Raw genomic sequence first — 18,220 nt, forward strand, 5'->3', positions numbered from 1 at the left:
TTCTGGATAGTTTTCGGGATCCTTTCGGGGTCCCATCAGGTTCATTTCGGGACTTTTTCGGCAACATTTAAGATTGGTTTTCAGGATTCGTCCGGGATCCCGTCAGGGTAATTTCTGGACTTTTCCGATACTATTTCGGGATCATTTCGGGACCCTCCCAAGATCATTTCTGGATGGATTTCGTGATCTGTCCGGGATGCCGTCAGGGTCATTTTGGGACTATTAGGTGATCATTTGAGGACCTTTCCGGCATCACTTCTGCATGGGTTTGGGTATCCGTTCAGGATCCCGTCGGAATAATTGCGGGACTTTTTCGGGATCATTTGGGGTCCCTTCCGGCATCATTTCTGGATGGTTTTTGGGATTCGTCCGGCATCCCGTCGGGGTCATTTCGGGCCTTTTTCTCGACTAATACGGGATCATTTGCGAGCACTTTCGGCATCATTTCTACATATTTGTCGGGATCCGTTCAGGATCCCTTCACGGTCATTTCGGGACTATTAGAGGTTCATTTGAGGACCTTTCCGGCATCATTTCTGGATAGTTTTCGGAATCCTTTCGGGATCCCGTCAGGGTCATTTCGGGACTTTTTCGGGATCATTTAAGGATGGCTTTCAGGATTCGTCCGGGAACCCGTCAGGGTAATTTCTGGACTTTTCCGAGACTATTTCGGGATCATTTTGGGACCTTCCCAAGATCATTTCTGGATGGATTTCGGGATCTGTCCGGGATGCCGTCAGGGTCATTTTGGGACTATTAGGTGATCATTTGAGGACCTTTCCGGCATCACTTTTTGATGGTTTTCGGTATCCGTTCAGGATCCCGTCGGAATAATTGCGGGACTTTTCCGGGATCATTTGGGGTCCCTTCCGGCATCATTTCTGTATGGTTTTTGGGATTCGTCCGGCATCCCGTCGTGGTCATTTCGGGACTTTTACTCGACTAATACGGGATAATTTGCGGGCCCTTTCTGTATCATTTTTGGATAGTTGTCGGGATCCGTTCGGGATCCCGTCAGGGTCTTTTCGGAACTATTAGGAGATCATTTGAGGACCTTTCCGGCATCATTTTTGGATAGTTTTTGGTATCCTCTCGGGGTCCCATCAGGGTCATTTCGGGACTTTTTCGGCAACATTTAAGATTGGTTTTCAGGATTCGTCCGGGATTCGGGACCATTTTGGGATCATTTGGGGACCCTTCCGAGATCATTTCTGGATCCGTCCGGGATGCCGTAGGAGCCATTTCGGGATTTTTTGTTACTTTTCCGGGATAGTTTTTGGACCCTTCCGGGATCATTTCTGGATCTGTGCGGGATCCCATTTGGGTCATTTCCGGACTATTTCGGGATCATTTTGGGACCCTTCCGGAATCATTTCTGTATGGTTTTCGCGATCCGTCGTGGATCCCCTCGGAGCCATTTCGGAACTTTTTCTGGAGTATGTCGGGATAATTTAGGGACCCTTCCTGGATATTTTCTGGATGGTTTTTGAGATCCGCCCGGGAGCCCGTCAGGGTCATTTCGGAACCTTTTCGGGATCATTTTGGAACACCTTCAGGGATCATTTCTGTGTGGTTCTCTGGATACGTCTAGAATCGTGTCGTTGTCATTTCTGGTTTTTTGGGACTATTCCGGGAACTTTTGGAGACCCTTTCGGGGCATTTCTGGATGGTTTTCGGGATCCGTCCGCGATAGCGTGGGGGTCATTTCGTAGCTTTTTCTGGATAATTTCGGGATCATTTGGGATCCTATCAGGTTATCAGCTCATTCTTTTTTTTACTCAATTACAAAAATAAAATGCATTAGACAGAAAACAAAATTTTAAACAGATAACTTGATACGCAGGCTAACGCCAATAGCCCATAAATTTAAATTTCTCCTTGCGGACGGGGCCGCGGGTAAAGGCTAGTATATTATAAATGGGAAAGTTTGGATGTTTGGATGTTTGTCCAGACGTTTGTCTTTGTGACTCAATCACGCAAGAACGGCTGGACTGATTTGGATGAAATTTTGCTCACATATAGCCAATAGTCTAGAACGATCTACTAGCTATATATTTTTCAAAAGGGCGTGGTCCCCGCCCCCTAGGAACAGTTACAATTTAATTATTATATTTTTTCGTCTCTGCGACTGAATCACGCCAGAATGGCTACACGGATTTTGATGAAATTTGGGACACAGACAGTAGTCTACTAGCGAAATTTTTGTCGAACATGGAAAGACGGGTGGGGGTCCCACGACCCCTTCGAGCAATTACTTTTTAATAATTTTTACACATTATTACTTTACGTATACTGGCCTTCACCAATACCACAGACTCAAGGGGTCAAATAAGTCGAGGGCTTACAAAGTAAGCAGTGACACCCTCAGGATCATTTCGGGACTTTTTCGGCATCATTTAAGATTGGTTTTCAAGATTCGTCCGGGATCCCGTCAGGGTAATTTCTGGACTTTTCCGAGACTATTTCGGGATTATTTTGGGACCCTCCCAAGATCATTTCTGGATCGATTTCGGGATCTGTCCGGGATGCCGTCAGGGTCATTTTGGGACTATTATGTGATCATTTGAAGACCTTTCCGGCATCACTTCTGCATGGTTTTCTGTATCCGTTCAGGATCCCGTCGGAATAATTGCGGGACTTTTTCGGGATCATTTGGGGTTCCTTCCGGCATCATTTCTGGATGGTTTTTGGGATTCGTCCGGGATCCCGTTGGGATCATTTAGGGACTTTTTCTCGACTAATACGGGATCATTTGCGGGCCCTTTCGGCATCATTTCCAGATAGTTGGCGGGAACCGTTCGGGACCCCGTCAGGGTCTTTTTGGAACTATTAGGAGATCATTTGAGGACCTTTCCGGCATAATTTCTGGATAGTTTTCGGGATCCTTTCGGGGTCCCGTCAGGGTCATTTCGGGACTTCTTCGGGACTATATCGGGATCATTTCTGGATGGTTTACGGGATCCGTCCAGGACCCCTTAAGGGTCATTTCGGGACTATTAGGTGATCATTTGAGGACCTTTCCGGCATCACTTCTGGATGATTTTCGGTATCTGTTCGGGATCCCGTCGGAATCATTGCGGGAATTTTTCGGAATCATTGGGATCCCTTCCGGCATCATTTCTGGATGGTTTTCGGGATTTGTGCGGGATCCCGTCGGGGTTATTTCGAGACCTTTTCGGGGCTAATACGGGATCATCTGGAGATCCTCTAGGGGTCATTTCGTTACTTTTTCTGTATTATTTCGGGATCATTTGGGGACCTTTCCGGCATAATTTCTTGATGGTTTGCTGGACCATTTTGGGATCATTTGGGAACCCTTCCGAGATCCTTTCTGGATCCGTCCGGGATGCCGTAGGAGCCATTTCGGAATTTTTTGTTACTTTTCCGGGATAGTTTTTGGACCCTTCCGGGATTATTTCTGGATCTGTGCGGGATCCCATCTGGGTCATTTCCGGACTATTTCGGGATCATTTTGGGATCCTTCCGGAATCATTTCTGGATGGTTTTTGGGATTCGTCCGGGATCCCGTTGGGGTCATTTAGGGACTTTTTCTCGACTAATACGGGATCATTTGCGGGCCCTTTCGGCATCATTTCCAGATAGTTGGCGGGAACCGTTCGGGACCCCGTCAGGGTCTTTTTGGAACTATTAGGAGATCATTTGAGGACCTTTCCGGCATAATTTCTGGGTAGTTTTCGGGATCATTTCGGGGTCCCGTCAGGGTAATTTCGGGACTTCTTCGGGACTATATCGGGATCATTTCTGGATGGTTTACGGGATCCGTCCAGGACCCCTTAAGGGTCATTTCGGGACTATTAGGTGATCATTTGAGGACCTTTCCGGCATCACTTCTGGATGATTTTCGGTATCTGTTCGGGATCCCGTCGGAATCATTGCGGGAATTTTTCGGAATCATTGGGATCCCTTCCGGCATCATTTCTGGATGGTTTTCGGGATTTGTCCGGGATCCCGTCGGGGTTATTTCGAGACCTTTTCGGGGCTAATACGGGATCATCTGGAGATCCTCTAGGGGTCATTTCGTTACTTTTTCTGTATTATTTCGGGATCATTTGGGGACCTTTCCGGCATAATTTCTTGATGGTTTGCTGGACCATTTTGGGATCATTTGGGAACCCTTCCGAGATCCTTTCTGGATCCGTCCGGGATGCCGTAGGAGCCATTTCGGAATTTTTTGTTACTTTTCCGGGATAGTTTTTGGACCCTTCCGGGATTATTTCTGGATCTGTGCGGGATCCCATCTGGGTCATTTCCGGACTATTTCGGGATCATTTTGGGATCCTTCCGGAATCATTTCTGTATGGGTTTCGCGATCCGTCGTGGATCCCCTCGGAGTCATTTCGGAACTTTTTCTGGACTATGTCGAGGTCATTTGGGGACTTTTTCGGGATCATTTGGGGGCTCTTCCGGCATCATTTTTGGATGGTTTTCGGGATCCGTCCGGGAACCCGTCGAGGTTATTTCGGGAATTTTTCGGGATCATTTGGGGTATTTTTCGGCATCATTTTTAGATGGTTTTCGGTATCCCTTCGGGATATCAGCAGGGTAATTTCGGGACTATTAGGGGATCATTTGGGGACCTTTCCGGCATCATTTCTGCATAGTTTTCGCTATCCGTTCGGGATCCCGTCAGGGTCATTTCGGGATCATTTGGGGTACCCTCCGGCATCATTTCTAGATAGTTTTCGGGATCCCATCGGGGTCACTTCGGAACTTTTTCTCTACTGATACGGGCTCATTTGAGGACCCTTTCGGCATCATTTCTGGATAGTTTTCGGGATCCGGCCGGGATCCCGTCAGGGTCATTTCTGGACTATTAGGGGATCATTTGAGGACCTTTCCGGCATCATTTATGGATAGTTTTCGGGATCAGTCCAGGATCCCGTCGGGATCATTTCGGGATCATTTGGGGTATTTTCCGACATCATTTCTGTATGGTTTTCGGGATCCATCCGGGATCCCGTCGAGGTCATTTCGTGACTTTTTCTGGACTTTTCCGGGATCATTTGGGGATCCCTCCAGATTCATGGATGGTTTTCGTGATCCCGTCAGGGTCAAATGGGGACTTTTCGGGACTATTTCGAGATCATTTGGAGATCCTTCCGGCATTATTTCGGGATGTTTTTCGGGATCCATACGGAATCCCGTCAGCGTACTTTCGGAACTTTTTCAAGGCTATATCGGGTTCCGTCAAAAACATTTCGGGACTTTTTTGGGAGTATTTCGGGATCATTTCAGGATAGATAATTAAGGGATAATTTCTGGATGATTTTGGGAATCCCTGCAGGATCCCGCCAGGGTCATTTTGGGACCCCTCCGGGATAATTTCTGGGTCATTTTCGGGATCTGTCTGGGATCCCGTCGGAGTTACATCGGGACTTTTTCGGGACTTTTTTCTGGATTATTTCGGGATCATTTTGGGACCCTTGCGGGATAATTTCCGTATGATTTCGGGATCTGTCCGGGATTCCGTCGGAGTTTTTTCGGGACTTTTTCCGGACTATTTCGGAATCATTTGCGGACCCTTCAGAGATCAATTCTGGATGGTTTTCGGGATCCCGTCAGGGTAATTTCAGAAATTTTTCGGGACTATTTCGGAATCATTTTGGGACCCCTCCTGGTTAATTTCTGAATGATTTTCGGGATCTGTTTGGAAATTTTAGCATCATCTTGGGACCCTTCCGGGATCATTTTAGGTCTCTTCGCAACCGGTAGTTCAGCACACATGCCTTTTTAAATTATGAGCTTTTGTGGCCGTGGATTTGCTGCTAATTATTCGTAATTAAAATTCGGTATGTTTTATCTTTAATATCGAACATAGCTTTTTCGTTATATTTTTGAGTTTTTTAAATAAATCGTGTAACGAACTGTTATAACTATAATTACACTTTTTGTAATATTTGAACCACGAAAAAGCAACACTATTTTCATATAAAAAATTCTCTTTGGTTTTAGCTAATTGTAGATTCACTCCTTTGTTCTATGAGTAGTAATTCTTTCACCCCTCTCATATCAGTTAATTTAATTTAAAAACAATATGTATTTTTTTTTAATTCGAGAAAACTGTATTGTACTATTCATGAAAGCGCACCTTTCAGCTTATCTTCTAATTTAGTTCTTTTTTTTTTTTACTAAATTACAAAAATAAAATACATTAGACAAAAATAATTTTTAAACAGATAACTTGATAAGCAGGCTAACGTGAATAGCACATATATTTTATTTTCTCCTTGCGGACGGGGCCGCGGGTAAAGGCTAGTAGTAAAATAAAAGACATTGCGTTTATGTTACGCTCATCGCTTGTGCAGATGAGCATGCACATATATGTATACGTACATATATTTATGTGTGTATATATATTAGGGCGGGTCGATTTAAAAATCGCTCATTGCTCTGTGAAAATCGTATTTTAAGGATCAAAATAAGAAACTTTGCCGAAGGAACCATACCTCTAAAAAGAAATCTGATGTCCCCCCCTTTGGGTCGAACTTTTGGGTAGGGGCAATTTCAATTCTACCTGTTGTGTCTTGTGGTGGTTTAAAAAAACAACACAAGCAATTTTACGATCTGCAATTGTGTCACAGTGATACCTTCATTTTTTGCCGAAGGAACCATACCTCTAAAAAGAATTCTGATGCCCCCCCCCTTTGGGTCGAACTTTTGGGTAGGGGCAATTTCAATTCTACCTGTTGTGTCTTGTGGTGGCTTAAAAAAACAACACAAGCAATTTTACGATCTGCAATTGTGTCACAGTGATACCTTCATTTTTTAAAAAAAACAACACAAGCAATTTTACGATCTGCAATTGTGTCACAGTGATACCTTAATTTTTTAAAACGGTTGAATAAAAAACCCACACAACTATGTTTACGACATGCAAATGCATCACAGTGATGCCTTGATTTTAAAAGGGGGTTGTAAAAACGCTAATTTCTAATAATTATACTCAGTTGAGCAGAGCAGAGTATATTAAGTTTTATTGGATAACGGTTGGTTGTACATATATAAAGGAATCGAGATAGATATAGACTTCCATATATCAAAATAATCAGGATCGAAAAAAAATTTGATTGAGCCATGCCCGTCCGTCCTTCCGTCCGTCAACACGATAACTTGAGTAAATTTTGAGGTATCTTGATGAAATTTGGTATGTAGGTTCCTGAGCACTCATCCCAGATCGCTATTTAAAATGAACGATATCGGACTATAACCATATCGGACTATAACCGGACACAAATTTTGTAAAGTAAAATTTTAACAAAAAATGTAATATCTTTACAGTATATAAGTAAATTATGTCAACATTCAACTCCAGTAATGATATGGTGCAACAAAATACAAAAAAAAAGAAAATTTCAAAATGGGCGTGGCTCCGCCCTTTTTCATTTAATTTGTCTAGGATACTTTTAACGCCATAAGTCGAACAAAAATTAACCAATCCTTTTGAAATTTGGTAGGGGCATAGATTTTATGACGCTAACTGTTTTTTGTGAAAATGGGCGAAATCGGTTGATAACACGCCCAGTTTTTATACACAGTCGTCCGTCTGTCCTTCCGCATGGCCGTTAACACGATAACTTGAGCAAAAATCGATATATCTTTAATGAACTTAGTTCACGTGCTTACTTCAACTCACTTTATCTTGGTATGAAAAATGAACGAAATCCGACTATGATCACGCCCACTTTTTCGATATCGAAAATTACGAAAAATGAAAAAAATGCCATAATTCTATACCAAATACAAAAAAAGGGATGAAACATGGTAATGTAATTGGATTGTTTTATTGACGCGAAATATAACTTTAGAAAAAACTTTATAAAATGGTTGTGACACCTACCATATTAAGTAGAAGAAAATGAAAAAGTTCTGCAGGACGAAATAAAAAACCCTTAAAATCTTGGCAGGTATTACATATATAAATAAATTAGCGGTATCCAACAGATGATGTTCTGGGTCACCCTGGTCCACATTTTGGTCGATATCTGGAAAACGCCCTCACATATACAACTACCACCACTCCCTTTTAAAACTCTCATTAGTACCTTTAATTTGATACCCATATCGTACAAACTCATTCTAGAGGCACCCCTGGTCCACCTTTATGACGATATCTCGAAAAGGCGTCCACCTATAGAACTAAGCCCCACGCCCTTTTAAAATACTCATTAGCACCTTTCGTTTGATGCCCATATTGTACAAACAAATTCTAGGGTCACCCCTGGTCCACCTTTATGGTGATATCTCGAAACGGCGTCCACCTTTGGAACTAAGGATTGCTCCCTTTTAAAATACTCATTAACACCTTTCTTTTGAGACCCATATTGTGCAAACAAATTCTAGGGTCACCCCTGGTCCACCTTTATGGCGATATCTCGAAACGGCGTCCACCTATGGAACTAAGGATTACTCCCTTTTAAAATACTCATTAACACCTTTCATTTGATACCCATATCGTACATATTCTAAAGTCACCCCTGGTCCACCTTTATGGCGATATCTCGAAAAGGCGAACACCTATAGAACGAAGGCACACTTCCTTTTAAAAATCCTCATTAACACCTTTCATTTGATACCCATATCGTACAAACAAAGTATAGAGTCACCCCTGGTCCACCTTTATTGCGATACCTCGAAAAGGCGTCCACCTATAGAACTAAGGCCCACTCCCTTTTAAAATACTCATTAACTCCTTTCGTTTGATACCCATATTCCACAAACGAATTCTAGAGTCACCCCTGGCCCACCTTTATGGCGATATCTCGAAACGGCATCCACCTATGGAACTAAGGATTATTCCCATTTAAAATACTCATTAACACCTTTCTTTTGATACTCATATTGTACAAACAAATTCTAGGGTCACCCCTGCTCCACCTTTATGGCGATATCTCGAAACGGCATCCACCTATGGAACTAAGGATTATTCCCTTTTAAACTACTCATTAACACCTTTCTTTTGATACCCATATTGTACAAACAAATTCTAGGGTCACCCCTGGTCCACCTTTATGGCGATATCTCGAAAATGCGACCACCCATACAACAACCACCACTCCCTTTTAAAACCCTCATTAATACCTTTAATTTGATACCCATATCGTACAAACACATTCTAGAGTCACCCCTGGTCCACCTTTATGGCGATATTTCGAAACGGCGTCCACCTATAGAACTAAGGCCCACTCCCTTTTAAAATACTCATTAGCACCTTTCGTTTGATGCCCATATTGTACAAACAAATTCTAGGGTCACCCCTGGTCCACCTTTATGGTGATATCTCGAAACGGCGTCCACCTTTGGAACTAAGGATTGCTCCCTTTTAAAATACTCATTAACACCTTTCTTTTGAGACCCATATTGTGCAAACAAATTCTAGGGTCACCCCTGGTCCACCTTTATGGCGATATCTTGAAACGGCGTCCACCTATGGAACTAAGGATTACTCCCTTTTAAAATACTCATTAACACCTTTCATTTGATACCCATATCGTACAAACGCATTCTAGAGTCACCTCTGGTCCACCTTTATGGCGATATCTCGAAAAGGCGACCACCTATACAACAACCACCACTCCCTTTTAAAACCCTCATTAATACCTTTAATTTGATACCCATATCGTACTAACACATTCTAGAGTCACCCCTGGTCCACCTTTATGGCGATATTCCGAAACGGCATCCACGTATAGAACTAAGGCCCACTCCCTTTTAAAATACTCATTAACACCATTCGTTTGATGCCCATATTGTACAAACAAATTCTAGGGTCACCCCTGGTCCACCTTTGTGGCGATATCTCGAAACGGCGTCCACCTATGGAACTAAGGATTACTCCCTTTTAAAATACTCATTAACACCTTTCATTTGATACCCATATCGTACAAACGCATTCTAGAGTCAACCCTCATCCACCTGTATGGCTATATCCCTAAATGGCGTCCACCTATAGAACTATGGCCCACTCCCTCATAAAATACTCTTTAATGCCTTTCATTTGATACACATGACATACAAACACATTCCAAGGTTTCCCTCGGTTCATTTTCCTACATGGTTATTTTCCCTTATGTTGTCACCATAGCTCTCAACTGAGTATGTAATGTTCGGTTACACCCGAACTTAACCTTCCTTACTTGTTTTTTTTTAATTTCTTTTCTATTACTAAGTTAAATTCATTTTTTCATTTACATATGTTCTAACTAAATAAATTTCTAAAGAGAAAAATAAATTCCAAAAAGAAAAAACATAGGCATTTCAAAGTGGGATTTTTCAAAATTTACCCCTACGACCCGATGGGGGGAACATCAGAATTCATTTTCGAGGTATGGTTCCTTCAGCAAAGTTTCTTATTTTGATTCCTAGAATACGATTTTCCTAGAGCAATGGGCGATTTTTTTGCCTCCCCACAAATCGACCCGGCCTAATATATATGTATGCATATATTTTTGTTTGTTTGGGGTTTCTTTGTTAATATTCATTTATTTATAAAATAAATAAATGTAAGGCGCGATAACCTCCGAAGAGATCTAAGGCCGAGCTTCCCTTCCAATTTGCTTCGTGGCCCTCTTGATTTTCCCTACAAATTGGCCGGACGGGACCTACATGTTTTATGCCGACTCCGAACGGCATCTGCAAGCCAGATGACTTTTCACTGAGAGCTTTTCATGGCAGAAACACACCCGGAGCGCTTGCCAAACACTGCCGAGGGGCGACCCCGCTTAGAAAAATTTTCTTCTAATTGAAAAAACTTATTTCTAAAATTTTGATGTTGCTTTGCCCGGGGTGCGAACCCAGGGCATACGGTGTGGCAGGCGGAGCACGCTACCATCACACCACGGTGGCCACCATTTTATCATTTATTTAGTTACATATATTTACGTAACCAAAGTTGGGCTTGAGGCTTAAGCTAGAAATGGTTATCGGGGTCGCTTACAACTGTACTGATCATATAACTTTGTTTATTAGTAAACAGGTGTGGAAATGTACATGTAAAATATGTAACTAATTTTAATGGTAGGGATTTTTGTTTCCCATATACGTACATACATATTGTATGGAAAATTTTTGTTTTGATATCTTTTGGTTTGTATAAACATCAATTTGGTCACCATTAAAAAAATATTTCTACATGTTCCGAGCGAGTTTTTTCAAGTGCTGGTAATATTGTTAAGCCTTCAAGAAGTAAACTTAACCCATATCTTCTATCAGCTTTAATATTTTTACACCAAAATAAAAAAAAATAAATATTTACACAGATTTTAAAACTAAGTCATCATTTACATATATATAAATAAGAAAATCAGCTTTATATGACACTGAAATGAGTAATTAAGCTAAGATTGTTTTTATTGTATGTATGCATATAAAAGAAATTTCATCATGAAATAAAAACAAGTAAGGAAGGCTAAGTTCGGGTGTAACCGAACATTACATACTCAGTTGAGAGCTGTGGAGACAAAATAAGGGAAATTACCATGTTGTAAAAGGAACCTAGGGTAACCCTGAAATGTGTTTGTATGACATGTGTATCAAATGGAAGGTATTAAAGAGTATTTTAAGAGGAAGTAGGCCATAGATCTATAGATGGACGCCATTTAGGGATATCGCCATAAAGGTGGACCAGGCCTGACTCGAGAATTTGTTTGTATGATATGGGTATCAAATGAAATGTGTTAATGATAATTTTAAAAGGGAGTGGGCCTAAGTTCTATAGGTGGACGTTTTTTCGAGATATCGCCATAAAGGTGGACCACGGGTGACTCTAGAATTTATTTTGTACGATATGGGTATCAAATAAAAGGTATTAATGAGTATTTTAAAAGAGCGTGGGCCTAAGTTCTATAGATGTACGCCTTTTCGAGATATCGCCATAAAGATGGACCAGGGGTGACTCTAGAATTTGTTTGTACGATATGGGTATCAAATGAAAGGTGTTAATGAGGATTTTAAAAGGGCGTGGGTCTTAGTTCTATAGGTGGATGCCTTTTCGAGATATCTCCATAAAGGTAGACTAGGGGTGACTCTAGAATTTGTTTGTACGATATGGGTATGAAATGAAAGGTGTTAATGAGTATTTTAAAAGGGAGTGGGCCTAAGTTCTATAGGTGGACGCATTTCGGAATATCGTTATAAAAGTGGACCTGGGTTGACTCTAGAATGCGTTTGTACAATATGGGTGTCAAACAAAAAGTGTAATAAGTGTTTTAAAAGGGAGTGGGCCTTTGTTCTATGGGTGGACGCCTTTTCGAGATATCGCCATAAACGTGGACCAGGGGTGACTCTAGAATGCGTTTGTACAATATGGGTATCAAATAAAAGGTGTTAATGAGTATTTTAAAAGGGTGTGGGCCTTAGTTCTATAGGTGGGCGCCTTTTCGAGATATCGCCATAAAGGTGGACCAGGGGTTACTCTAGAAATTGTTTGTACGATATGGGTATCAAATGAAAGGTGTTAATGAGGATTTTAAAAGGGCGTGGGTCTTAGTTCTATAGGTGGACGCCTTTTCGAGATATCTCCATAAAGGTAGACTAGGGGTGACTCTAGAATTTGTTTGTACGATATGGGTATGAAATGAAAGGTGTTAATGAGTATTTTAAAAAGGAGTGGGCCTTAGTTTTATATGTGGACGCCTTTTCGAGATATCGCCATAAACGTTGACCAGGGGTGACTCTAGAATTTGTTTGTACTATATGGGTATCAAATGAAAGGTGTTAATGAGTATTTTAAAAGGGAGTGGGCCTAAGTTCTATAGGTGGACGCATTTCGGAATATCGTTATAAAAGTGGACCTGGGTTGACTCTAGAATGCGTTTGTACAATATGGGTGTCAAACGAAAAGTGTAATAAGTATTTTAAAAGGGAGTGGGCCTTTGTTCTATGGGTGGACGCCTTTTCGGGATATCGCCATAAACGTGGACCAGGGGTGACTTTAGAATGCGTTTGTACAATGTGGGTATCAAATGAAAGGTGTTAATGAGTATTTTAAAAGGGAGTGGGCCTTAGTTCTATAGGTGGACGCCTTTTCGAGATATCGCCATAATGGTGGACCAGGGGTGACTCTAGAATTTGTTTGTACGATATGGGTATCAAATGAAAGGTGTTAATGAGTATTTTAAAAGGGCGTGGGCCTTAGTTCTATAGGTGGACGCCTTTTCGAGATATCGCCATAATGGTGGACCAGGGGTGACTCTAGAATTTGTTTGTACGATATGGGTATCAAATGAAAGGTGTTAATGAGTATTTTAAAAGGGCGTGGGCCTTAGTTCTATAGGTGGACGCCTTTTCGAGATATCGCCATAATGGTGGACCAGGGGTGACTCTAGAATTTGTTTGTACGATATGGGTATCAAATGAAAGGTGTTAATGAGTATTTTAAAAGGGCGTGGGCCTTAGTTCTATAGGTGGGCGCCTTTTCGAGATATCGCCATAAAGGTGGACCAGGGGTTACTCTAGAAATTGTTTGTACGATATGGGTATCAAATGAAAGGTGTTAATGAGGATTTTAAAAGGGCGTGGGTCTTAGTTCTATAGGTGGACGCCTTTTCGAGATATCTCCATAAAGGTAGACTAGGGGTGACTCTAGAATTTGTTTGTACGATATGGGTATGAAATGAAAGGTGTTAATGAGTATTTTAAAAAGGAGTGGGCCTTAGTTTTATATGTGGACGCCTTTTCGAGATATCGCCATAAACGTTGACCAGGGGTGACTCTAGAATTTGTTTGTACTATATGGGTATCAAATGAAAGGTGTTAATGAGTATTTTAAAAGGGAGTGGGCCTAAGTTCTATAGGTGGACGCATTTCGGAATATCGTTATAAAAGTGGACCTGGGTTGACTCTAGAATGCGTTTGTACAATATGGGTGTCAAACGAAAAGTGTAATAAGTATTTTAAAAGGGAGTGGGCCTTTGTTCTATGGGTGGACGCCTTTTCGGGATATCGCCATAAACGTGGACCAGGGGTGACTTTAGAATGCGTTTGTACAATGTGGGTATCAAATGAAAGGTGTTAATGAGTATTTTAAAAGGGAGTGGGCCTTAGTTCTATAGGTGGATGCCCTTTCGAGATATCGCCATAAAGGTGAGCCAGGGGTGACTCTAAAATTTTTGTGTACGATATGGGTATCAAATGAAAGGTGTTAATGAGTATTTTAAAAGGGTGTGGGCCTTAGTTCTATAGGTGGACGCCTTTTCGAGATATCGCCATAATGGTGGACCAGGGGTGACTCTAGAATTTGTTTGTACGATATGGGTATCAAATGAAAGGTGTTAATGAGTATTTTAAAAGGGCGTGGGCCTTAGTTCTATAGGTGGACGCCTTTTCGAGATATCGACATAAAGGTGGACCAGGGGTGACTCTAGAATTTGTTTATACGATATGGGTATCAAATGAAAGGTGTTAATGAGTATTTTAAAAGGGAGTGAGCCTTAGTTCTATAGGTGGATGCCCTTTCGAGATATCGCCATAAAGGTGGGCCAGGGGTGACTCTAGAATTTTTGTGTACGATATGGGTATCAAATGAAAGGTGTTAATGAGTATTTTAAAAGGGAGTGGGCCTTAGTTCTATAGGTGGATGCCTTTTCGAGATATCGCCATAAAGGTGGGCCAGGGGTGACTCTAGAATATTTTTGTACGATATGGGTATCAAATGAAAGGTGTTAATGAGTATTTTAAAAACTAGTGGGCATTAGTTCTATATGTGGACGCCTTTTCGAGATATCGCCATAAACGTGGACCAGGGGTGACTCTAGAATGCGTTTGTACAATATGGGTATCAAATTAAAGGTATTAATGAGGGTTTTAAAATGGAGTGGCCCTTAGTTGTATATGTGAAGGCGTTTTCGAAATATCGACCAAAATGTGGACCAGGGTGATCCAGAACATCATCTGTCGGGTACCGCTAATTTATTTATATATGTAATACCACGAATAGTATTCCTTCCAAGATTCCAAGGGCTTTTGATTTCGCCCTGCAAAACTTTTTCATTTTCTTCTACTTAATATGGTAGGTGTCACACCCATTTTACCAAGTTTTTTTCTAAAGTTATATTTTGCGTCAATAGACCAATACAATTACCATGTTTAATTCCTTTTTTCGTATTTGGTATATAATTATGGCATTTTTTTCATTTTTCGTAACTTTCGATATCGAAAAAGTGGGCGTGGTCATAGTCGGATTTCGGCCATTTTTTACGCCAATACAAAGTGAGTTCAGATAAGTACGTGAACTGAGTTTAGTAAAGATATATCGATTTTTGCTCAGGTTATCGTGTTAACGGCCGAGCGAAAGGACAGACGGCCGACTGTGTATAAAAACTGGGCGTGGCTTCAACCGATTTCGCCCTTTTTCACAGAAAACAGTTATCGTCCTAGGAGCTAAGCTCTACCAAATTTGACAAGGATTGGTTAATTTTTGTTCGACTTATGGCATTAAAAGCATCCTAGACAAATTAAATGAAAAAGGGCGGAGCCACCCCAATTTTGAAATTTTCTTTTATTTTTGTATTTTTTTGCACCATATCCTTACTGGAGTTGAATGTTGGCATAATTTACTTATATGCTGTAAAGATATTAACTTTTCTTTTAAAATTTGAATTAAAAAAAAAAATTTTAAAAAGTGGGCGTGGTCGTTATCCGATTTTGCTAATTTTTATTAAGCAGACATAAAGTAATAAGAGTAACGTTCCTGCCAAATTTCATCATCATATCTTCAACGACTGCCAAATTACAGCTTGCAAAACTTCTAAATTACCTTCATTTAAAAGTGGGCGGTGCCACGCCCATTGTCCAACATTTTAATAGTTTTCTATTCTGCGTCATAAGCTCAACTCACCTACCAAGTTTCATCGCTTAATGCGTATTTGGTAATGAATTATCGCGCTTTTTCGATTTTTCGAAATTTTCGATATCGAAAAAGTGGGCGTGGTTATTTTCCGATATCTTTCATTTTAAATAGCGATCTGAGATGAGTGCCCAGGAACCTACATACCAAATTTCATCAAGATATCTCAAAATTTACTCAAGTTATCGTGTTAACGGACAGACGGACGGACGGACGGACATAGCTCAATCGAATTTTTTTTCGATACTGATGATTTTGATATATGGAAGTCTATATCTATCTCGATTCCTTTATACCTGTACAACCAACCGTTATGCAATCAAAGTTAATATACTCTGTGAGCTCTGCTCAACTGAGTATAAAAAATTGTTCACTTTGAAGGGCAAAGGTTAAGGTTTTTTGCTTTTGGAATGTCTATAACTCGAAATAAACCTCAAAATACTACTGATCATTTGTGATAAGTGATTTGTCTTCTGTTCAATACGGAGCATAGGTACACACACCATCAACAAAAAGAAGATGGTATCCTCATTTTATACTTTCCATTGTGTCGTTTTTATACTCAGTTGAGCAGAGCTCACAGAGTATATTAACTTTGATTGGATAACGGTTCGTTGTACAGGTATAAAGGAATCGAGATAGATATAGACTTCCATATATCAAAATCATCAGTATCGAAAAAAAATTCGATTGAGCCATGTCCGTCCGTCCGTCCTTCCGTCTGTCCGTTAACACGATAACTTGAGTAAATTTTGAGGTATCTTGATGAAATTTGGTATGTAGGTTCCTGGGCACTCATCTCAGATTGCTATTTAAAATGAACGATATCGGACAATAACCACGCCCACTTTTTCGATATCGAAAATTTCGAAAAATCGAAAAAGTGCGATAATTCATTACCAAATATGGATTAAGCGATGAAACTTGGTAGGTGAGTTGAACTTATGACGCAGAATAGAAAACTAGTAAAATTTGGACAATGGGCGTGGCACCGCCCACTTTTAAACGAAGGTAATTTAGAAGTTTTGCAAGCTGTAATTTGGCAGTCGTTGAAGATATCATGATGAAATTTGGCAGGAACGTTACTCTTATTACTATATGTCTGCTTAATAAAAATTAACAAAATCGGAGAACGACCACGCCCACTTTTAAAAAAAAAATGTTTGATTCAAATTTTAAAAGAAAAGTTAATATCTTTACAGTATATAAGTAAATTATGTCAACATTCAACTCCAGTAATGATATGTTGCAACAAAATACAAAAATAAAAGAAAATTTCAAAATGGGCGTGGCTCCGCCCTTTTCCATTTAATTTGTCTAGGATACTTTTAATGCCATAATTACCAATCCTTGTGAAATTTGGTAGAGGCTTAGATTCTAGGACGATAACTGTTTTCTATGAAAAAGGGCGAAATTGGTTGAAGCCACGCCCAGTTTTTATACACAGTCGACCTCTGTCCTTCCGCTCGGCCGTTAACACGATAACTTGAGCTATCGATATATCTTTACTAAACTCAGTTCACGTACTTATCTGAACTCACTTTGTATTGGTGTAAAAAATGGCCGAAATCCGACTATGACCACGCCCACTTTTTCTATATCGTAAATTACAAAAATGAAAAAAATGCCATAATTATATATCAAATACGAAAAAAGGGATGAAACATGGTAATTGTATTGGTCTATTGACGCAAAATTTAACTTAAGAAGAAAACTTGGTAAAATGGGTGTGACACCTACCATATTAAGTAGAAGAAAATGAAAAAGTTTTGCAGGGTGAAATCAAAAGCCCTTGGAATCTTGGAAGGAATACTATTCGTGGTCATTAATACCTTTAATTTGATACCCATATCGTACAAACACATTCTAGAGTCACCCCTGCTCCACGTTTATTGCGACATCTCGAAAAGGCGTCCATATATAGAACTTAGGCCCACTCATTTTTAAAATACTCATTAACACCTTTCATTTGATACCCATATCGTACAAAAAAATTCTAGAGTCACCCCTGGCCCACCTTTATTTGTTGGATCGTAGATCTATTATCTGCTTAAGTTTCGCTTATAACATTATTAATGGGTTTATTGACTGCCCGTACTTGCTGAAGCGGTTTCGATTTAATGTTCCTCAACGTTCTCTCCGAAATTTCTATCCCTTGTAATCTCCTATTTTTCGTGCTATACGTGAGTTTAACTCACTGAGTGTTACGGTTTTCTTGGATTTTTCACTACCAAGGTTTAAATTTTTAATTATTTTGAACACTGTATTTTAAGTTCTCCGGTCCACATATGTATATAAGTTTCATACTTTAAGCCCTACATTTAATTTAAGAACTATTTAATATATTTAGTCTGTAAG

General features: G+C 40.4%; 1 protein-coding gene across 5 annotated transcripts in view; it reads left to right on the forward strand.

Annotated features, from left to right (window-relative positions):
* The window catches only part of dpr9 (defective proboscis extension response 9), a 463,521-nt gene that overhangs the window by 11,957 nt on the left and 433,344 nt on the right, over nucleotides 1–18,220 (forward strand). The window lies entirely within an intron of this gene.

This window comes from Eurosta solidaginis, chromosome 1, assembly GCF_040869045.1.
Source record: "Eurosta solidaginis isolate ZX-2024a chromosome 1, ASM4086904v1, whole genome shotgun sequence".
NCBI lineage: Eukaryota > Metazoa > Arthropoda > Insecta > Diptera > Tephritidae > Eurosta > Eurosta solidaginis.